The sequence below is a fragment of the Rhincodon typus genome, chromosome 22, assembly GCF_021869965.1.
Source record: "Rhincodon typus isolate 14 chromosome 22, sRhiTyp1.1, whole genome shotgun sequence".
Classification (NCBI taxonomy): Eukaryota; Metazoa; Chordata; class Chondrichthyes; order Orectolobiformes; family Rhincodontidae; genus Rhincodon; species Rhincodon typus.
This window is the reverse complement of record NC_063353.1, coordinates 11,427,076-11,450,819: the sequence shown is the minus strand read 5'-3', so window position 1 is coordinate 11,450,819 and position 23,744 is coordinate 11,427,076. Positions and strand designations below refer to the sequence as shown.

The following is a 23,744-nucleotide window of genomic DNA, read 5'->3' as shown; positions in this document are numbered from 1 at the left end:
TGTATTTCCTGTTTGATTTATACCTTTAAGAGAAGCTCACACATTGGACATTAAAAACGTCCCACCCATAATTATTCAGATTACAGACAATAAACCCAGACATGGAAATATATGAATGAGCCATACTTAAAGAAAATGCTTTGGCAGAGCAAGAGTGATGGATTTGCAAGTAGAACAGGAGAAGCTCTCTTTCTCTCTCTATCTCTCTGGAAGTATTCTGTGCCAGGCAATTACTAGGCTCCAATCAGAAGTAAAGAAAATACAAATTTGTTATTTGCTGAAACCCAACTGGGAAGTTTTATTCTATGGTTGTACACTCTGTAAAAGCTCAATACAAGTCTGGATAAGCCTACAAACTTGGCTAATGATTTACAAGTGTGACTCACCAGTGCTCATGTGATTCACTTCTTAAAAGGATGGTTGTGGTTTTCTGAGCTTTCTATAACTTTACATAGCTGCAAAATTTGGGAGGATCAAGGAGAAGGAGGGTGAATCTGGCACAGCCTATGCACCAGAGGACCAGTGAGTTTAGCTTTGGTGATAAGGAAACTTCTAGAAACAATTATTTGGGATAGAATTTGTAGTCACCTCGAAAAACATGGATTTGTTCAGAAGGTTCAGCATTCATTTGTTAAGGGAAAATCTTTGCTAACTTGCTGCAGTTTTTTCAAGACCTATCAGAGAGGGTAAAGGAGGGGCATGTACATGGACTTCCAAAAGATGTTTGATACAGTGCCTCACACAGACTTGAGAGGAAAGTTAGGAAGATAAGGGACAGTAGCAATGTGGACGCAAAATTGGATGATGGATAGGAAACAGTGAGTCATGGTTTCCCAGAGCTAGTATTGGTCACCTTGCCTTTCCTGATACATTGCAAACTGTGAAGAAGACAGTGTAGAACTTCATAAGGACATTGACATGTGGTGGAGTGGACATGTAGGAGGCAGATGGGGTTCAATGCAGAGAAGTGTGAGATAATGCACTTTGGAACAAGGAACATGGAGAAGCTATATAAAATAAGAGAACATCTGCTTAATCCAACCATCTGATGAAAAATTCTGAACTGCGTACATTCACCTCTGATTTTTTAATTATACATGTACAAACACATGTGCAATGTAAAGCCGGATTTTCAAAATTGGAAAAAAACCTCCTTTATTTAACAGTTTATTTTTCTCTTGAAAAACTAGACTTGAAGCAGATGTGTTTTGATGGACAAGTTGGTGCTATTTTGAACAATTGGCAGGCTCCTTCCAGTCTGAATTGTCAATGCTACTGTATTTTAAGGAGATTTTTCAGAGTGTCTTTTGAAATATTTTTCTTTTCTCTTGATTTTTTCATCTTCAAGATTTATCTATGTTTTTATCACACTTTATTTCAGTGTATTTCTGAGATTTAACTGCTACTGCCCATCTTCTGCATGTCAGCAAATGGGATGAAGAAAGGGTACTCAGAATGAAGAAAGTATATTCAGTAACAGAGATTGTGTTTACATGTACACAAGTCACTAAAAGTGGCTATATAGAATCTCTATAGTGTGAAAGCAGATCATTTGGCCCATACCAACCCCTGAAGAGCATCCCATCCAGACCTACCCGATCCCTGTAACCCTGCATTCCCCATGGCTAATTCAACTGGCCAGCACATCCCTGGACACTATGGGAAATTTAGCATGGCTAATCCACTGAACCTTCACATCTTTGGTATGGGTAGAGAGAGTTGGTAATGAAACATACAGTTTTCTAGGCTTCATAATTAGGGGCAGAGAGTACAAGAGCAGGGAGGTTACAATGATCTTATATAAGACACGGGTTAGACTTCAGCTGGAATATTGTTCCAGGCGCCATACTATATGAAGGATGTGAATGTGTCAGAGGCAGTGAAGAAGCCGTTTACAAGAATGGCTGCAGGAATGAAACATTTCAGTTATGAAGAAAAGATTGGAAAGTTGGGACTGTTTTCCTTGGAGAGGAGAATGCTAAAAGGAAATTGAGTAGAAATTTTCAAAATCATGATGGATCTGGACAGTGAGTGTAGGAAGAATCCATTCCCATATGTAAACAGATCGAGAATCAGAGGGTACGATTTTAAAATGTTTTGCAAAAGAAACAAAAAATATTTTCACCCACTGAGTAGTCTGAGTCTGGAATGCATTGCCTGGTGGAGGTACAAATCTTTATTCCTTTCCCTAGCTCTTAAACATGGTACAAAAGCGATAGCCTCAGGAAAGGCAAATGCATATCCATGAGCTGAGTGCTGAGAAGTTTTTGGCCAAAGTCCTCTAGGATTTTGAGCCTGTGAGGGCCCCGTAAAACACAGCTCCACCTGCATTGACAAAGGGAACCTTGGCCACTCAGCTTGTAGGGAACTGCCTGGGTTAGGGTTTGTGTTTGGGGGGTGGGGGGGGAGGGGTGATGGGGGTGGGGGTGCGGGGTTGGTGGTGGTGGGGGTGGGAGGGGGAAACGTATAGGTGGGTGGGGTTGGGAGACAATTTGTGAAATTAGATGCACTATGAACTGAGTTCCCACTGCCATGTTCCCTTTTCCACATCATCTCTCTCATGACCCACTCTCCACTTCCCTATTAACAATGAGCTGGAGAGCACTTTATCCAGATCAGTAGACTGATGAACAACCAAAGCTGTTTCAATATTTTTTTAAAGGTGACATTGATAGTGTGCAAACCATATCTGAATACTTACAACATGCTTGTTTATTGTTGTATTTGATGTTCTATGCCCAGGGCCAACTTTTTGCTGGATGAAGCCATTATTGTAGAGGCTTGCAATAATGCTTAAAAGATATTTGGGTAAGTACATGAATAGGAAAGGTTTAGAGGAATATGGGCCAAATGTAGGCAAGTGGGATTAGTTTGACGTGGGAACAAGGTCGGCATGGACTAGTTGGGCCGAAGGTTCTGTGTCCGTGCTGTATGACTCTATGACTCTATTACATGGCATTCATGCTTGACATAGACTCATTGAATCTCTTTGTAAATGTGCATTGAGCAGCTAGAAATCCTGCCAGTACATTACACATTCTTTGCTGCTTTTCCAGGAATATTCCTTTGCTGGCACCAGTGAAGCATAAAAATTGCTGGTTACAAAATCTGAGCCTGAAACTTTCTATTTTTACATTCTCACCAGATTTTAAACATCTTTCCATGACTAGTAATGCAGAAAGTGAATCACACTGCCAAAATAAAGTTGAAACTCCAAAAGGATTACAAAATAGTCTATTTCAGGTTTCTTTCTATTTACAAAGTTGCTCAAGTCTGATCAGAGATTAGGAGCACTGCTACTAACAGGAATAGAACAGCAAGAGGCCTATTATCTACCACTTGTGAGGGGTCAAGTGCTAGAGATGGTTTTCAGTAATACTTCCAATTTTCACAAGAGGGTTAAAATTATGCATTCATTTTTATGAACTCACCATCCATTTCTTTAACGGGCATGTCTGAATTTAACTAGGCCCAATGAATCACCCAACATATAGCTAATTGTTGTTCAGATCAAAAGAGTATTTTGCAAAAACAAGGCAAGTAATCTTTCTTTAAAGTTGCGCACTCTAATTTATATGTAAATACACAGTTGGGAGCTGTGCTTTAGCAAACCATAAATTAAAGAACAGGGACGAGCAAACAAATTACTTTTGCTTTGTAGGCTTCAAGTCTTTGGCACTCATAGTTCTCGGTTTTGGCAAAAGTTCAAACTAGGGATTCAGTCGTTACCCTGTGAAATTGAGCTTGGACCTTCCAATACTGAGTGATATGAATTATTTCAATTCCAGCTAGCCAGCAAGGGAATAAAAATGACTAATGAACACATAAAGGAGAACAGAGTGGAGAGCGGTAACAGTATGAAGAGGGGCAGATGAGATAAATTGATAAGGCAAAGTTAGAATTATGAATGAGGAAGGGCATTTAGTTTATCTTGACACAAGGTCCACAATAAGATTACACTCTGACCAACCATCTTTTTAATAGTTTCTCAGATGATCTAGGATTTTTGGCTCTAAAACTCTGCACTGATGTGTTAATTATTCTGACTGAAGAAAAACATTCTGATACAAAAACAAGTATACTGCAGATGCTGGATATGAGTAAAGAAGGTCGAAAGAGAGGCAACGGTCTGCATGAAGTAAAGGAACAGAGAGGCAGAGAATGAGAATTTTAAATTTACCTTTTACAAATATTAGCTTGTGTTATCCTGTCCAGATCACAAAATGCTTGGATTAACCTATCCCATGCTGTTTGCTATTTTATAGACAATGGAAGATCATCTCTCAAATGCCTTCATTCCAGGCTGCAAAGGCCAAATCCCTCCAATCTCTTCTAATTGCTTACACCTCTGTCACCAAGGACCAGCCTCATGTGTCTTGTCTGCATGACCTCCAACACTTAAATGTTTCCTTTATTTCTCAGTAAATCAAACAGAATATAACCACTAGATTTTGTCTACAGAGGACTGTACTATTTGATCATAACTTCCTTTGACTTATTGAATATTGTATTCAACACACAGCTGGCCTTATTTATTTGTGAATTGCATTAATTGTACACGTAGAGAATCCACATTCCCCTCATCTTCATGCTTATTTTAATATCATTCACGAGTATGTGAGTTTCCATTTTCCCTTTCTTTTGCAGTGCTTAACACAATGTCGATAATTTCCTCAGTGCTTCCTTTTCAAAACTAAGCTAATTACTGGCTCCTTAGATTATTCTCAACCAACATTGCATTGGAAGATACCATTGGCTGGTTATAATAGGCACTTACCAACAAGCTGCTCACTAATGTTCCTTCTGAGTTTTGATAGAATCAATCTGTTCCTCACCTCAATAGCATCTTGGTTTAAACAAGGACAAAAGAGTTTAAAATTAGAGAGTGATTTCCAAATTGCCACCAAGGCAAACCTTTGACCAAGTGTGCCATCAAGGAGGCTGAGCGAAATGCAACTCAATGAGAATCCAGGGAAAACTCTCCACTGGATGGAATCATACTGAACACAAAGGTGGCTGTAGTTTTTAGAGATCAATCATCTTAGAATGTCACTGCATAAGTTCCTTAGTTTAACATCTTTTGCCCAACTACCTTCAACAGTTTCATCGATGAACTTCTCTCACACGATTTTACCTCTCACAGAATTAATGTGAGGATTTTTGCCGATAATTTTACGATGTTCAACTTCATTTGGAATTTCTCAAAAGCTGAAACAGCCCATGTGCAGTGTATCAAGAGATGAACACTATGTGGCAAGTAACACTTGCATTAAAAAGTGTTCGGTAATTATCAATTCTAACAAGAGGCAATGTGGTTATCTTTCCTTGGCTTTCAATAGCATCACCATCACTGGAACTCTCCATCAACACTTTGGAGAGTAGCATTGAACAATAAATCAACCTGTCCAGCCATATAAATACTGTGTCTACAAGACTGAGTTAGATGTGAGGAAATCTGTAGTGAATGTCTCATTTTACGTCTTTCCCAGGCTGCTCACTACCTAAAAACTGCAAATAAGGACTGTGTTGGAATAGTTTTCTAATGGTTTGTGCAACAGAAATCAAAAACTTTCACCCCATCAAGGACAGGCAACCTGTTTGATTTGCACTCTGACCATTACCTTGAGCGTTCACTCCCTCTAACACCAGTGCACTATCCCAGCATTTTGCACCAGATAGGAGGTGCATTACAGAAATTCACTGAAGATTTTCAATAGCATCTCCTCAAAGCTACAGCTTCAATCATCTGGACAGGCCAGTGCAGAAGATACATGGAAACACCCACTATCTATAACCATGCAACATCCCAGCTTGGAACTATATCGCTGTTTTCTCATCACTGGTATATCAAAATAGTGATCTGCCGAGCCAACATCAATGCGAAAGTAAAAACCGAAAGAGCTGCGGATGCTCGAAATCAGAAACAAAAACAGAAGTTGCTGGAAAAGCTTCTGCAAGTCTGGCAGCATCATAGGAGAGAAATCAGTGTTAACGTTTTGGGTCCAGTGACCCTTCAGGACCTTTTCTCTCCACAGACGCTGCTAGTCCTGCTGAGTTTTATCAATGTGAAAGTACTGTCATATATAGACTACATCAGTTCAAGAAAGTCCAAGATCATTCCAACAGAAACTGAGGTAGTCAGTAAATGCTAATCTTGTCAGTATCAACTGGAATGATATTTTAAGATCATATTTGTATTGAATTCTAATTTCTATTGCTTTGCACACTCAAATATGTAACAAAAGCAAAATTCAGTGGATGCTGGAATCTGAGTGAAGAACAGAAAGTGCTGGAAACACTCAACAGATCAGGATAGGAGTAGGATGAGTTGATGTTTGGATTAGTAGCCTTGTTTCCATACCGGGAATGGTTAGAAATGTTATGGGTTTGAAATAAATACAGAGAGAGGGAAAAGATGGTGGTTGGGTGGAAGCAATGAACAGGAAAGTCAGCAGGAAGGATTCAATGACAACACAGTATGGAAAAAGAAGGCTCCTGACCCGATCTGTCAACTTTCCTGCTCCTCTGATGCTGCCTGGCCTCCTGTTTTCCTCCAGCTCCACACTGTGTTATCTCTGACTCTCGTATCTGCAGTTCTTGGAAGGATTCAATGACAAAGAGGATGATAATTCAAGGCAAAAGGAGATGGTAATGGGGCGTTTACATATTTAAAAATACTAGAGGAGGCACAAATGGGAATTGCAAAATCAATATAAACAGTTACTCTCTGTGTAAAAAAAACTTGTTTCACTGAGTTCTTTATTTAGAAAATAGAAACATGGAAAATAGCCAACAGCAGTAGGCCATTCAGCCCTTCGAACCATTCAAAATGCTGATCACGCAATCTCAGTATCCCATTCCCGCTTTCTCTCCATACCCCTTGATCCCTTTAGCCACAAGGGTCTCATCCAGCTCCCCCTTGACTATATCTAATGAACTGGCCCTAACAGCTTTCTATGGTAGAGAATTCCACAGGTTCACAACTCTCTGAGTAAAGAAATTCTTCCTCATCACAGTTCTTAGACTCGTGACCCCTAGTTCCAAACTTCCCCAAAATCGGGAAAACTCTTCCCACATCTAGCCTGACCAGTCCAATCAGTTTAGCTTTGGGCTATCCACTCCAATACCCTCACTTTTCCTGTGCTGATATAATTTTCCGTGAGTGTCTGTATCTAAGAAATTGATATAAATTAGTAACAGTCTCCTACAATGTACTCCCCATCTCCTCTCCCACTCTAACATTGCTGCTCTAACCGGAATTGTTTCCCACCCATCCACCAATTTCCCTCAGTTTCTCCACAGCTTTGAACTTAACTGGTAACATGTTTCTAAGTGAAACCTTATGAAACACCATTTGGAAGTTGAAGTTCTCAAGTTTAATGTACAACAAGGATTCAGTTAAAATGATAGAGAACAGCCTTGCCTACATCCCACAAGATAGAATCACAAAACATCCATGAAACCAGCAACTAAGAAAATCCCAATGTTAATTTTCTCCATTGAGAATGAAGTTAAAACTGGATTACCGATTCTTAAATCCAAAGCTAATTTCCCTCAAATCCTCCTGCCCCTGGGCACAAATTTAAAAGCACAGATATGTAATTTGTCATATTTTCTTTCACAATGGTGTGGTGTCTGGAGGGCTATGGTAGGAGCAAAATGAAGCAAATTTCTCAATGGTCTTTAAGCCACGGCAAGACAGCAAAATGACTGAAAGGTGCAGAAGTCTGTTCCATTGCCTGTCACAAATTGACTCACAGACAGTAAACCTTACCTATAATTGAAACAACTGCAAATCACCAGCATAAAGCAATTTGAAAAAAAATCACGATTTTCTATTCCATTTGCCCTTGATCTTTTGCAGTTATTGATTTTGAATTTAATACATCTTCTCCTTCTTTGATTCAATTCATCCACCTTCTTGCTATTTATTTTGCCTGATTTGTCCCTTCTGCATGATTTAAAATCTGATTTCACCCCACGAGGGTGTAACTCTGTCTGGCCCTGTTGACCATCTGGACCAGTGCTTTCTAAATTCTTCTCACTGTGACCCCATTGGAATGGCAAACATTGACTGGGACTTCTTTATATCGCTCCATGGGATCCTCCACATCTAAACTGGCAGAGAGGGCCTCAGTTTAATGTGGTGGTATTACATAATACTGTTAAATGGCAACAGATTATCTGAACATTGTATAGTCATGAATTTTCTACAGTTGCTGCACAGGCACCTGCATATATATTTGCCACATCTATTTCTTCCGTTGCCATTACTATCTGATCAAAGAAAAGTGATAGAATTGATAAAGTGCAATTCAGAAGTATGAAACCCTTCTCTGATTCTATCAGGTTCCATATTTCAGTTAGACATTCAATATTTCTCCTGGTTAATATGCAACCCATTTCAATAGAAAGGCAGAAGTGGGCTACTAGTGCCCAAAAGACAGCACCAACAAATCAATTGGGCATGCGGAGGTCCTGCTGATCTTAATGGAAGAACAACATTTAAATAAAACTGCTCAGACTCTCTGTTAAATTGTTGTGATATTTGTGAAGATTTAGGAACTGATATGAGAATGTGCACCTGGGGTGTCAAACTTACTGTGACATTAAATTTCAATGCCAAGCAACAATGTACAAGTCTACCACTGCATGGAGAACTTCAAAAAATGGGGAAGGTGATAGTCTAGTGGTATTATTGCTTGACTGTTAATCCAGAGACCCAGATAATGTTCTGAGGACTTGGATTCGAATCCAGCCACGGCAGATGGTGGAATTTGAATTTAATAAAATACCTGGAATTAAGTGTCTAATGATGACCATGAAACCCTTGCTGATTGTCGGGAAAAACCCATCTGGTTCACTAATGTCCTTTACAGAAGGAAACTGCCATCCTTACCTGGTCTGGTCTACGTGTGACTCCAGACCCACAGCAATGTGGTTGACTCTGAACTGCCCTCTGGGCAATTAGGGATGGGCAATAAATACTGCCCAGCCAGCAACACCCTCATCCTGTGAATGAATAATGGAAAAAATGCATTCAAAGTTGTAGCTTCTTGAGGCTAAAATTGTGCTTATGTTTAAAATTATAGGAACCAGAAATCTTGTGGCAATGAGTGTTGGTAAGTAAGACTGAAAGAGTAATCCAGAACCCCAAGCTAATATTCTGTGGTTGTAGGTTTGAATCACACCATGGCAGATGATATTAAAAAAATTCAAAAATATTTGAATTTAAAGTGGAAAAATAAAACTGTCCTAATGGAGACCACGTAACTGTTGTCAATTGCTATGAAAGCCCGTTTGGACTAAAGTCTTTTAGAGAAGGAAATTTGTCCTTTACTGGTTTGATTGATATGTGACTCCAGAACTACAGCAATATGGTTGAATCTTAACTGCCCTCTAGGCAATTAAGGATTCTCCACAATTTCTCTCAACTCACTCTGTTTGGATTCAGTGTTATTTTACACACCTGTACGTGTTCTTCTCCCAGCCTATTCTTTCCCAGAGAGAACAACAGGTTTTTCTTGTCTATTAATGTCAATGAAGTGTTTTGATTGATTCTTGAGATGTGGGTATATCTGGCTGGGCCAGAATTGATTGCCTGTCTCTAATTGGCCTTGACAAGCTCACAGTTAGCTGCCTTAAACCACTGCAGTCTGTGTGATGTAGGCAGATTCACAATGTTGTGGGGGATGGAATTCCAGGATTGTGACCCATTGACACGGAAAGAAGACGATAGATACGTTTCCAAGTCAGGATGGTGAGCGGCTTGAAGGGGAACTTGCAGATAGTGGTGTTCCCATGTATTTGCTGCCCTTGATGTTCTAGATGGAACTGATCATGGGTTTGGAAGGTGCTGTCTAAAGAAATTTGATGAATTTCTTCATTTCTGTGTCAATTCTGGAACTATTCATGTGAATCTTTTCTGCACCCTCTGCCATATCTCTAGGAATTGGATATAATATTGATCATGAATCAGTGTTTTATTCGGGGTCACTATAACTTTCTTGCTCTTCTCCTTTATGTTGCCTTGATGCTGTACTTTCTCAGCCTCACCGTTGTGGAGGAGGTGGCCTTGGAAGTGGTGAAGTATCAGGGTAGCCTACAACTACTGATGGTGGGACAGAACGTCCATCTCAGGAAGGTGAAAGTACAAGTGCAGATGCAAAACCGTATGCATGGCTGATGTAGTGCTCATGTGACCACCCTTGGACACTAAGTGTTTTTATTCTTTCCTACAGGTCAGCCTCAAGTAAAAGTGTGCAGAGCTCAAGAGGCTGGGGGGAGGAGGAGGCGGAGCAGGAAGGATCTTCCAAGGATTCAGTGTCACATCGGTCTCTGTCACACACTGCCAGCCCAAATATTCTCCCATATATACAAATTTGTGTATATAATGTCAAATTGAAGTGAAACAGCCTTTCAACCTAGTCAACACACGTTGTTGCAATTTACTTTTAAAACAGATGATCTTTTACATTGTCAAGGGTAAGACTTGAAAAGTAAGTGTTGCTAAATCATGATGGCATCTGGAAAAAATATCAAATCAAACTGAACTGGAATTCTAAGAACTTAGCCCAGCAATCCTTCATTTTATCAGCAATCTGAAGGTGTAGATATGTTTTCAGACCAACACTGGAAGACAAATGATGAATGATGACTATATTGATGAAAAATCTTGGGCACTGGGAATTTAGAAGCTCCAAGAAAACTGAGATGGCCTCATAACAAGTGACCCACTTTCACGTCTCATTTTTAAGACTGTCATTCCCTCCAGTGTCAAGTAAATCTTTTAAGACTGAAGGCAGTTGCTGTCTAACAGGAATCTGAAAAACGAAAGATGGATGAATATATCTATTAAGATTTACATAAGTAGCACAGAGCATTAGTGCAAGGAATTACAAGAATGTTGGAATTCATAAAAGGCAACAACAGAAGTAAGAAATTGTCATGAAAATTCAAGTTAAATCATTTGCTGTGAACTTGTCAGGTAATCAAAATAAATTATGGGGGGTTAAAAAACCAAGCAAAGTACTAAAAGTAGTTATCTTATTGAAATTCTCTTCATCCTGATCGAAAAACATTTGGTCACATATTATTTACAGCAAAGTATTTTAAGAAAGTATGTCTCAAAGGATAGATTAATTTATCATAAAATCATAGCAGGGACTCTCACTTGATACATGTGCAATTGGGAGACCTGGTGCCAGGTATTGTAGCTCAATCATATTCCTGTCAAGAAATATTCTCTGCTAATGTAGGGTGGATGAACTTATAAAAGACGTTACATTTTGTTTTTGTATTTCAGTATAATGGAAGGGTTTTAAGGCTCAGACAAAATAAGATTGAGGAAAAAACTAGCCTAGGAGTAGGGTATGCATACACATTGTGAACAAGACAATAGGCCTAATAATGTTCTGGTTTTGTCATATTTATAAGAAATTAATAAGGAAGGGAATGATAGAATCATATATTAACCACAGCTTTTCAAACCAAGCATTTAAATTAAAATCTTGTCTACCCTCTCAAGTAGACATTGACAGTCTCTAGATAATTTTCTAAAAAAAGGTGTTCTTGCAGTTATCCTGGGCAATTCCCATAACCATTACCAAAGGAGATAGCCTGGTTATTACCTCAATACTGTTAGTGGCAACTTGCTGAGGATAATTTGGCTGCTGGGGTTTCTACATTGCAGCAGTGATGACACCTCCAAAGTACTTATTGGGCTGCAGAACACTTTGGAACTTCCCAAGAGTACAAAAGGTGTGATGTGAAGCTGAATGAGGAGAGAAATACCCACATACTGTGTATAATTCTGTTTCTGTAGATACCAGATTAAGCTTTTTGACAAATCTTGGTTTCGCATTTCCTCCCCTGGTAACAGCTATTATCTGAATCTTGAAACCAAATTTTTCTACAAGGGGTGAGACTTAATTCTTCAAGTCTGCAGCCACTGGTCCAGGACTGTTGTTGGATTTACAGACATGTCAGAGATGAACCATCAGTGGAGGTTACAAATTATTGCAGAAAGTAAAATGCTGGTTTTATGAGAGGACAAGGAATGGATAATAACTCCCCTGATATGGCTTTTGTACAAGTGTCTGGAAGGTTGTGGTGTGGCCAGAGACCAGCTGCACAGGGAGTGTTCTACACAAACAGGTCAGAAGTTCATTTTACTATCTATTGAGGCTATGTGCATGGTCTATCTCATGATATCCATTCAGGACATCACAATGAAATTATAAGCTTGTCATAGAATCAGAAGTGGTGGTAAAATCACTCCACATTCATAACGTTGACCAGTTTTAATAATTTTGTTTGCAGTCTGTTAAGAATAAGGTTTCTGAAGTTTGGTGCCAATTGTTTCAATTTGGTTTTGTTTGCCCCTCATACTATTAATGGCATTGATGGGAATGACTTTTTCAAGTGACGTTGGAGAAAGGGACAGATGATGAAAGGACACCCAATAGATCTCACAGCATGGAGGTCACATTCTTATAATGTCACCTGCGCTCAGGGGACCGGGTATGTAGGATGCAGGGTGGGACAGAGGGGTTGTAGGAGGATAGGGGTGGGGGCTACAGCATAAGGGTTGTGTGTGGTGCTGCAGATCTCTGATAAAGGGAGGAGAAGAATGGAGTCAATTTGAGGCATTACTGGCATTGCAGTAATGTATGGATAAATGGATCCAGGTGAAGTTGAACCAAGGAATGGGGAGCAACGTTTTGAAAATGAAATTGGCTCTTTCTATTTGAGGTCAGATACAAGTGCTCCTCCTAATTCCATGGTCTGGTAACTTAATTTCCTTCCTGGTTGTCACATGCTTCATTGGGTTGGCTGTTACATCTACTGGCTAAACTGCTGTTGAAGCAGGGTCTCAGTCCAGTGTTTGCCCTTTGTTTGGCTGCGCAAAGCCTGGATACAGGGTGCCTCTTAGAACATAAAAACATAGATCGCAGAAAACATTACAGCGTTGAGGGACACCATTCATCCTACCCTCTCTGATGTGGCTGTAATAGATCCTAATCCCACCTCTTGTTTGCGCTTATCTGCAAATTTAAGAATTAAGAGCTCTCCCTTTTAAGACCAAGATGAGAAGAAGGGTTTTCTCTCGGAACATCATTAGAGTGTGGAACTATATTTCGAAGGAGGTGGTGGAGGATGGTCTTCAAAACCCAGGTTTGGGTTAGATAGAGTTTTGATAGACAAGGGAGCCAAAGGGTTATGAAGTCCAAACAGGAAGGTGGAATTGAAATCACATGCAGATTAGTCATGATCCTGTTAAATAATGAAGCATTCACAATGGGCCAAGTGGCCTACTTCCGCTCTTAGTACTACTTCCCAATGGTTTTGATCACTGTAGCCAACATCTCAGGCAGCAGCCCTCAAAGGTTCAGGGCAGGAAGAAACATTTCTGGTCAAGAACAACAAAGAAGAACTGTCAATTAAATGAATAGTCACATATCTATCCCTTGCTCAGTCTAAACTGATGTCTTCTTTCTCACTGTCAGAATCATGTGATCATCATCATGATTTACATGAATCATATTGTAGCACATCACCCACTTCACCCCGACTCAGGTTTCTCTGTATTTGGCGTACATCATTCCAGTCACGTTTTCTAATCAACCTGTTCAGAGATGCCATTACACATGTCTGGAATAAGCGGGACTTGAAACCAGGCCCCCGGGCTCAAAAGTAAGGATACTGCCGTTGTGCCACAAGAACCCTCATTGTCTTTTGTTATTGTTAATATCAACATCATTTTTACTGTTATGACCTGCTGCTGATATCACCAGCTCCCACAGCTCACGTATGCTCAGTGACTGACCACTGTGGTACCCAAATTGCAACAGTAGCATTTTTGGTCTTTGGCAGGTTTCAATATGAGATTTGACTTGTCCAATATTACCATCAGTTGGGAACATGACAACCCTTGTTTAAACACTTATTTTAATTAATAAATCTCTGCTTTACACTTACCATTAACGTTATATTTTTCTGATTATTAGATGCCCAGAATTCCAGTAATCTGGTTGTGTCTGATTGAAATCTGCATTCGACTGATTAAAATGGGATTGAGTTATATCTGAGCTTTTGTCTGTGTGCTTGGATCCTCATTGATTACACAAGTTTTAATCCATGGGCTGAACTTTCCCATCTCTTTTGGAGATGATCTGTGAGAGCAGAGTCCAGTGATAGAAGATGTAACAAAGTGAAGCCTGCAGTTGTCTCAATATCAAAGCACATTGCCAGCCGCAGGAATCCTAATGTTATGGCCACCCACTAGGCACCCAAACAAACTCTTTCAATGTGCAGTTAAGGACCACTCCCTGTATTTACAGGCATTTTACACTTGTCCAAAGGGGGCACTGCTACCACTTAAACTTTGGTTGTCTCTCAAAGGATTGCTGACTAGGGGTTGTGGGAGTGACCCTCATATATGACCACTTGGGGGCTCCACCCCTGCTTTTGACAGCACCCTTCAGTCATACCCTGGATTGCCAACCAGGCCCCAGATGTTCAAAAAGTATCAGACCTGTTCTTTCGGGTTGCTTTGGCATTGTAGCACTTTTTGCTTTTTGTTGCGGTTTCAACAGTGGCCACCATTAGTGCCAACCTGTTAATTGGTCAGTGGCAACAAAAGTGCCATCCATGTCCACCTACTTCCTGGAGTGCAGTCACTCCTGGCTTACCGCTCAGTGTCATCTGATAATCATTTCCTCACAAAACACGTAATACCATGTCACAATGTGCCAAGTTGTAGACCCTGACTGGTTTGGATGCTGTAATTTGCAGCATATCCACAAAAAGCAACTGCCACTCCTAAACTAACAGAGAAAATTCCAACAAAGCAAGGCAACAAATAAAAACTATAGGTACAAATGAGTCCTGGCTTTCGGATCACTATGTTTCGACGAACTGGGGTGCTACGTGAGACCATGTAAAATCAAACACCTTTCAAACATGTCTTACTATGCCCAGCCCCCTTACCATTAAATTCCAGCCATAGCAATAGGGTCTGGGGAAAGAAAGAAGAAAGAATGTCTTCGGTCCATGACCTCAGGATATTTCAGAATGCATTAAAGCTACATCAACATCATTGCGCTGTGGAAAATGTGGAGGTGATTGGAGCACAGCAAGAGCTCATGAAGAGCAAAGATAATGACCAGATAATCTGTGTTTATTTTAATGCAGTGTCAGTTGAGGGGATAAATGTCTGCCAGTAAGTCAAAGAATTAGCAATGAGATGGCAGCTGGGGCCTCGGTTTAGTATTTCATTTGAAAAATATTTCCTCTGAGAGTGCAGCATTTCTTCACTAATGCATCAGATGGTCAGGCTGGATTATGTATTTCAGTGTCTAGAGTAGAACTGCAACCCAACACCTTCTAACTAGGAGGGAAAGGTGATAGATTGGCTACAGCACACATTGACTGAGGTTGGGGTGCCGTTTGTACAAACTTGAAACTTTTACACACAATATTCATAAGTGTTAGCCTATTTCTATTGTGACAAGTTGTAACAATTTGGGCGTTTGTGCCAACAAAAGCCCCGTCACAACCTCATCGCACTAGAAATAAGAATTTTTCACCGTTGGAAATTAGTTGTGATGAAAAACATGGGAGCAAATTTATGGTCTGAATAATGCCATTGGGCTGAAGCCAATGGTGTATTAACATTTCATAAGTACAATGTGCATTGAAGCAATTGACACACCATAAGTCAGCCTTTGTAAATGCCCTCACCCCCTTCCCTAAATTGTCTGTATGCATTGATGCAGATGCTAAGAACAAATCCATAGATTAAACCGTTTTCATCTCATGACACAATTCTCAGCTGGTATACAATCACTGTCAACATGCTTATTTTAAATTCACCTTTCATTTATGTCAGAAATTCAATAAACATTCTGCAGTTTCACAATTTGGAACATTTTTACAAGGCAGTCTAATTAAGTTGTTGAATGTTGGCAGAGCTTACAGATCCCTTATCAAATCAAAATACCAATAAAGACATCAAATCCACCATTCCTTAGAGCCATCCATTTCCCTACTTTCTGGCACTCTTCACTATTCATCTTTTCAGTTCAGATGTTACCAGGCTTTGGCACAGATTTCGTCTTGTTATAGGTGGCTGGGGAGTGGCTGTGACATCTTTCTGAGAACCATGTTGTCAAGCAATGTTTCATCAGCTCAGAAAAGGTCCATTATAAATGAGATCCTTCAGGCAAGCAGCTCAACAGGAAAGGAGCAGAGGGTATCAGTATAACCAGCATTCACCACACCAAACATCCATCCCAGCATTCACTTTCAAAATTGTACAGCAGAAGGAGCAGATAAGTCAGTCACTGGTATTCTAAGAAACTGTACATTTTATCAGCATTATATTGTTTGATCAACATTGTATAGTTTACTGGCAGTGCTGAAACCTATTGGAAAAAACCTGTTAATGCACTAATTAGCAATTATTAATTAACTGATAAACACATTTTAGAAATGGCAGGATTGGTGATGTGCTGGTATTGTGCAATGTAGGAGCTGGAAAACGTGTTTGTGTCTACAGGAACTTTATCCAAGACTGCAACTACAGCAGCACACCAGGGAGGGGCAAGTTACATGGATGGTGTGATCTCAAGTGAGGCAAGTAAGGGGACCCAGGGCACAGAAGCACAGAAGTCTCGCTCTTTGCAATTGCCAACTGGTTTGAGGTCTCCTAAGCTTTTTGGATGAGTGAGGGCTGCAGACTAGATGAACTAAGGCACCATGGCCTAGAATGTCATTGAAGAGGGTGGAGTAAGAAGAAATGCAGTGATAGTAGGGAACAGTATAGAGAGAAGGAGTGGCACTGTTCTTTGCAACAAAGAGGGCAATGTCAGATGGCCATGTTATTTGCCTGGCGTCAGGGTTCAGGATATCTTCTCTAGGCTGGTGAATAACTTAGAGGTGGAAGAGAGGAGCCCAGCGATCATGGTTCACATTGATACCAACAATACAGGTACAACTGGGGAGGAGCTCCTACTGAATGAGAATGTGAAGTTCGGTGTTAAATAGAAAATCAGAACCTCAAAGGTAAAAATCTCTGGATTTTTACCTGAGCCATGTGTGAATTGACACCGGATGAATAAGAATAGAGAAGTGAATGAGTGGCTCAAAAATGGGTGTGAGAAAAATGGGTTCCAGTTCATGGGACACTGGTACCTGTACTGGTGGGACAGTCTACACCTGACCATTCTGTGAGTGGTGTTCATGTGAATTGCATGACTAGTGAAGTACAGAGGGGTTTAACTGAAACGTAAGTTTAAATAACTAAACAAGTCAAGGTGTAGAGTCAAGGCAGGAGAGCAAAGTATTAATATGGAAAATGAAGATCAGAGAATGGCAGGACAGGACAGCAGGATAAAAACCTAAGAAAAGAACCAGCTGAGCCAATATGTTTAACCAGGCGCTTTGGCCATTACTGGAAACAGCTCGACTGCTCAACTTGAGATAATTCAACTGGCCAAATGGGAACATCTCAACTGGATGGCTGGAGCCTGTTTTAAATGTCTGTCTGGAGCATGTTGTAAATGACCAACTGGAGCCTGTTGTAATTGACTTACTGGAACCTTTTGTAGATGACTGACTGAAACATGTTGTAATTGACCAACTTCCAATTTCCGTGGACAAATTGACCTGTTGCAATGAGTTTGGATTCCTGAAGATACTCTTAAACTTTCTTTGAAGGGCAGCAGCACTTACAATAAAGTCTGGGAGGACCTCGCTACTAATCGTTCAAAATAGTGGCAACTTGTTCACCAATCAGCATCATGGGTTGAGTACTGTCCCCATCCTAGAAAGCCTTGGAATTGATGAAGAAAAGAAAATGAGTGCAAGTTTGCACTAAATTAAACTGTAACTAAATCTTCTACATTCCCATATCTTACTTTCTCTAAGTCCCTCCTCCTAATATCTGCAATGCCACCTCCTCAAATTAAGCTTGAACCTTCTATCTACTTTCTCATCGTTATTTACTGTATCTTCCTGCAACTTGTCAGTTGGACATAAAACATCACAATGCAGCACACCGCTGAATGTGATAACATTTACATGCTAGGGGTAGGAAAGGATTCAAAGTCTGTAGAGAAAAAGAATGGAGACCAAAAATTTGCTACTACAAAGTATAACCCCCTACAAAATGAATATTTATGGTGACCAATCAAAATGCTGTAAGGTGTATGGGATACAAGTGGGTGTCATACATGACATCACATTACATCACATTATTGTGAAGTCTCGACAGAATTTCCTACCCTTCCTGAGCCCGGGATCATTTGATATGTTCTGGCATTATATCAGTTGGGATGAGTAGATGCTTGGCCACCTTGTCTTGGGTATACTGTTTAGCACACTGCAAAAGCAACTCTTTTCACACTAACCTGATTTAAACTATCCTCAACACAAGGGGCTGAACTTTGTCAGCTTCTGGAGGGCAAGAAGCCAGCAAAAGTTATGGAGAGCCAGGTTGGAAAAGCTACCACATTTGGGGCATTTTACTGCTTGAGCAACCAGGAGTAGACATTATTGCAGCCGATATTGAAAGGCACAATTACAGGCAATTTGACCATGTGTTGGTATTTTGCCACACGAGAGAAATTGCCAGCTGAAGGAGAGGAGTTCCAAGCAGCAACCTAAATGTTAGGGACCAAAGAAGGGATTGTGAGCAAGGGATGCAACACCGACAGTCCTACCAACTTGCCCCAAGGAGTTTCCCCTCTGATCTGATCATCAACTCTGTGAATATTTGATTTCTTTTTGTACTTATCTGAAACTGATTCCAAGGTCTCCAGCATTTCTCAGAAGCCATCCCACACCATTGCTGAGCCTTCAGTGTTGCTGGCCCTATAGAGATACAGAAATTAGGACCATGAGTAGGCTTTTCAGTCCTCTAGCCTGCACTGCCTTTCAATATATTCAGAACTGACCCCCTATCTCAACACCATATTTCTGCTTTATCTCCATACCACTTGAAGCCTTTAATATCAAAAAAGCAATCAATCAGTCTCTTCCTTGAATATACTCAATGTCCTGGCCTCCATAGCCTCCAGTGGCAGAAAATTCCACAGGCTGAACACCCTCTGAGTGAAGAAATGTCAGTCCTAAATGGCTTGGTCCATATCTTAAGATTGTGACTTCTGCTTCTAGACTCCCCAACCAATGAAAACACTTTTCCTGTATCTGGTCTGTCCAGTTCTGTTAGAATTTTAACACTTTAATCAGAACTCCTCTCATCTTCTAAGATCTAGTGAATATAGGCCCAGTCATACCAATTCTTCCCTCATAGAATAGTTCTGCCATCCCAGTCTCAGACTGGTGAAACTTTGCTACACTCTCTGTATGATAAGTACATCCTCTCTTAGATAAGGAGACCAAAACTGCATACAATACTTCCATTGTGGTTTCATCCAATCTGTGTAGCTGCAGTAAGACATCCCTATTTCTGAACTCAAATCGTCCTGGAATAAAGGCCAACATATCATTGTCTTTCCAATTGCGAACTGCACCTGCCTGTCTACTTTGATTATAGCAAGAACTGCAGATGCTGGAGTCAGGGATGGAGCTGGAGGAACACGCAGGCCAGGCAGCATCAGAGGAGCAGGAAAGTTGGAATATCGAATTGGGACTCTTCTTCAGAAACAGGGAGGGCGAAGGGAGCTGGGAAGTAAATAGAGAGGAGGGCTGGGGCTGGAGAACGGTAGGTGGGATAGTGATAGGTGAATGCAGGAAGAGAGTGGTGGGGATTTGTCAGTGGGATGGGTGGGGCAGATAAGTGGGAGAGAAGATGGACAGGTTGTGTCAGGTCAAGGAGGCGGGAATGAGAGGGAGGGTTGGATGTGGCATGTGGCCGGGGGTGGAGAGACTTTAAAACTGGTGAATTCTATGTTTCGGCCATTGGGCTGTAGGCTCCCGAGGTAGTATGAGGTGTTGCTCCTACAGTTTACGGGTGGTGTCTTTGTGACACTGGAGGAGGCCCATGTCACCCAGGGAGTGGGAGGGGGAGTTGAAATGGTTGATGACCAGAAGATGTTGTCGTTTGTTATGTACAGAGTGCAAGTGCTCTACGAAATGGTCTCCAAGTCTACACTTGGTCTCAGCGATGTAGAGGAGGCCACATCGTGAGCAAGTAGACCAAGTTGGTGGATGTGCAGGTGAACCCCTGTCTGATGTGAAAGATTTGTTTTGTGCCTTGAATGGAGGTGAGGGAGGAAATGTAGGGGCAGATGTAGCACTTTGTGCGGTTGCAGGGAAAGGTGCCGGGTGTGGCGGGGCTGGTGGGGAATATGGAGCGGCAGAGGGAGTCGCAGAGTGAGCGGTACCTATGAAAGACAGATAGGGGCAGCGGGGGAAATATATAGTCCTTGAAAAAAAAACTCTTCATACAATACATGGAACAGTCCCTTTTCTGCTGTTACACTGGCACTATCCCCCACCTCTTCCTCCGCTACAATGATGACTTTATTGGCACTGCCTCTTGCTCCCATGAGAAGCTTGAACAGTTCATCAACTTTACTAACACCTTTCACCCAAACCTCAAATTCACCTGGACCATCTCTGATACCTCCCTCCCGTTCCTGGACCTTTCCATCTCCATCTCCATCTCAGCACCAACATTTATTTCAAACCCACCGACTCCCACAGCTACCTTGACTACACCTCCTCTGACCCAAGAATGCGATCCCATACTCCCAAGTTCTCCACCACACCTGCTCCCAAGATGGAGCATTCTACTCCCGGACATCCCAGATGTCCTCTTATTTCAAGGACCATAACAGCCCCCCTCTGGTGGTCAAAAATGCCCTCAACTACATCTCTTGCATTCCCCACACTTCTGCCCTCAAACTCCCTCACCCCAGCAAAAACAAAGACAGAATATCCCTTGTCCTCACATACCACCCACCAAACTCTGCATCTAGTGCATCGTTCTCCACCACTTTCGCCGCCTACAATCCGACTCCACGACTAAAGAGATATTTCCCCCCCCACCTCTACCTGTCTTTCATAGGGACCACTCACTCCACGACTCCCTTGTCTGGTCCACACTCCCCATTAACCCAACCACCCCCAGCACCTTTCTCTGCAACCGCAGGAAGTGCTACACCTGCTCTACACCTCTTCACTTGCCTCCATTCAAGGCCCCAATCAAACCTTTCATATCTGACAGGGGTTCACCTACACATCCACCAACTGGGTCTACTGTATCCTTTGCTCCCGATGTGGTCTCCTCTACATCATTGAGACCAAGCGTAGAATCGGAGACCATTTCGTAGAGCATCCAAGCTCTGTAAGTGATAAACAACAGTATCTTCTGGTCACCAACCATTTTAACTCCCCCTCCTACTCCGTGAGTGACATGTCCATCCTGGGCCCCCTCCAGTGCTACAAAGACACCACACACAAACTAGAGGAGCAACACCTCATATTTTACCTCGGGAGCCTACAGCCCAATGGCCGAAACATAGAATTTATCAGTTTTAAAGTCTCTCCACCCCCCGGCCTCATCCCATGTCCAACCCTCACTCTCATCCCCACCTCCTTGGCCTGACACAACCTGTCCGTCTTCTCTCCTAACTATGCACTCCTCCCACCTCACTGATCAACGTCCACCACTCCCTACCTGCACTCACCTATCACCATCCCACCTACCTTCCCCAGCCCTACCCCTCCTCTCTCTATTTATTTCTGACCTCCCTTTCCATTCCTCCATTTCTGAAGAAGGGTTCAGACCCGAAACATTGACTTTCCTGCTCCTCTGATACTGCCTGGCCTGCTGTGTTCCTCCAGCTCAACACTGTGTTGTATCTACTTTGATTGACTGGTGTACACAGATACCCAGATCTCTTTGTACATCTGCATTTCCCAGTACACTTGGATGCATCTATGGAACAATGATTGCACATAGAGGGAAAAACCAGTTAAAAAAAAGGAAATATTTGTAAATGCAAGTACCAGTCATTTCGGAGCTCCAGTTTGATGTATGCAAGGAAATTTGGACCAATACATCTCATTTGGTTTGACTAGTTTTTCCTCTGGAGTGGTTTGACATGGAGAATTTATGGGCAGTGGGCCGACAAGTGGTCAATTAGGAGATCGATATGATAAAATTAGGGCAGTATGCTCCAATGCCATGAAGTCCTGGTTTGGACCTGCATTTTCACCCCAACTTTGGGTCCCCCACCTCAGCTGATAAAAGTTCATCCCAAGATGCCTCAGACATGCTTACACTTCAGGCTAGTTCATTGATGACTGTAAAGAATCAACAATCCTTTCAAATGGTGTAGGCCTTTAAGAGAAGGAGAGTTGAGGTCAACATACTGATTGTTGAAAGTATGAACAAATCATGAAACAATTAAAGCATTATTATTAAACCTTTTCACATGGGAGAGTTAGAATTCAATTTCAATTCAATTTTTCTCTTAGGGGGCCAGCAAAAAATTTGTTAGAAAGTTAAAGTTTCACTTAATAGTAAGCAGAATTTTCAAAAGCAAATCAGTTCAAGCAATAAATTAATCATTTCAATAGTTCATAAAAATGACCATTAGAAAGTGCCAATGTCTAACTAACAAAACCTTATTTTGTCAACTCAACCAAGTAGCAGAGCCAGAGAAAGACAGATTAAGCGCCAACTCCTGGTCACCAGGAAAAGAAATGGGTATTTAAACATCAAACAAAGGAGATTTTGACTAAAACTGACCTTGTGTTCTCCTCTAGTGGCATCTGTTGCTTCATCCAAACAAAGACCCCAGTTGAAATGTAGGCATAGAACTGGGTGATAAGGCTACAGGCCCAGATAATCCAATAACCAGAGGGCTTTTGGAGTAGCATCCATGTGCATCAAGGTCATGGGGAATCCCAGATGCAGCAGATTCCATGGGAATTGCCTGGGAAATTGAACATTCCAATGGACAATTTCACTGCAGTGCTCTAATAGAGTCTATTAAAGTCAGGGAATTCAGTGTTCAGACTCAGTTAGTAGTTTCACAAGAAAAGTTAGAATAAAAAGAACTCTAATTCCCGGGCAACTAATAAACTGAACGCAAAGCGCACCAAACAATTCTGCACTACATTCCCTCTGACCCTTTACCTGCCCTGGATCTGTAACAACCACACTACCCCTAGACTGACCCTCTACCCACCTGACATGATCCACCCCCCCAACAAGGATTTGACAACATCTGGCTACTAGCATGGCCCCCACCCCTGGATCTAACACCCTCTGACTGCTGACTTGATTTTGCCCAACCCCCAACCCAGAAACTAACACCACCCACACCACCCTGGTTGCCACACTGTCACCACACCTCTCCAGATGGCATCCATTGCTGCTGGCCTAACTTGGCAAGCTGAACCCTTCCCCCTGACACCTTCTGGACCAACATTAACCTGGCATCCTACCACTTGGAACCATGCCATCCTACACACCTGGCACCCTAACCCCTTCACCAAACTCCACTCATAGCCCTCACATACTTAACCTTTCACAACAGCTGTCAAAGTGGCTAGTTGTGTTGTTGGATACTTAAACCTCAGAACATAGCAACAGTCTGCTGCAAGAAAGGGCCTGGTTTCTGCAAAGAATTTCATTGATACTTTATTGGCGGATTTCTGGACGGTTTCATAGCAAGGGGCATCTGACCAGGAAATACCAGTGCAGAGCCAACCTAATATTAAGTGGGCCAGGCAGCATCAGAGGAGCAGGAAAGTTGACGTTT

General features: G+C 41.6%; 1 long non-coding RNA gene across 1 annotated transcript; it reads left to right on the top strand.

Annotated features, from left to right (window-relative positions):
• The first annotated feature begins 9,654 nt into the window (after positions 1-9,654).
• Positions 9,655-10,918, top strand: LOC125485803. Its single transcript, XR_007264509.1, has 3 exons — positions 9,655-9,760; positions 10,051-10,144; positions 10,242-10,918. It is a non-coding gene; the product is annotated as an uncharacterized LOC125485803 (long non-coding RNA).
• The last annotated feature ends 12,826 nt before the right edge of the window (positions 10,919-23,744 follow it).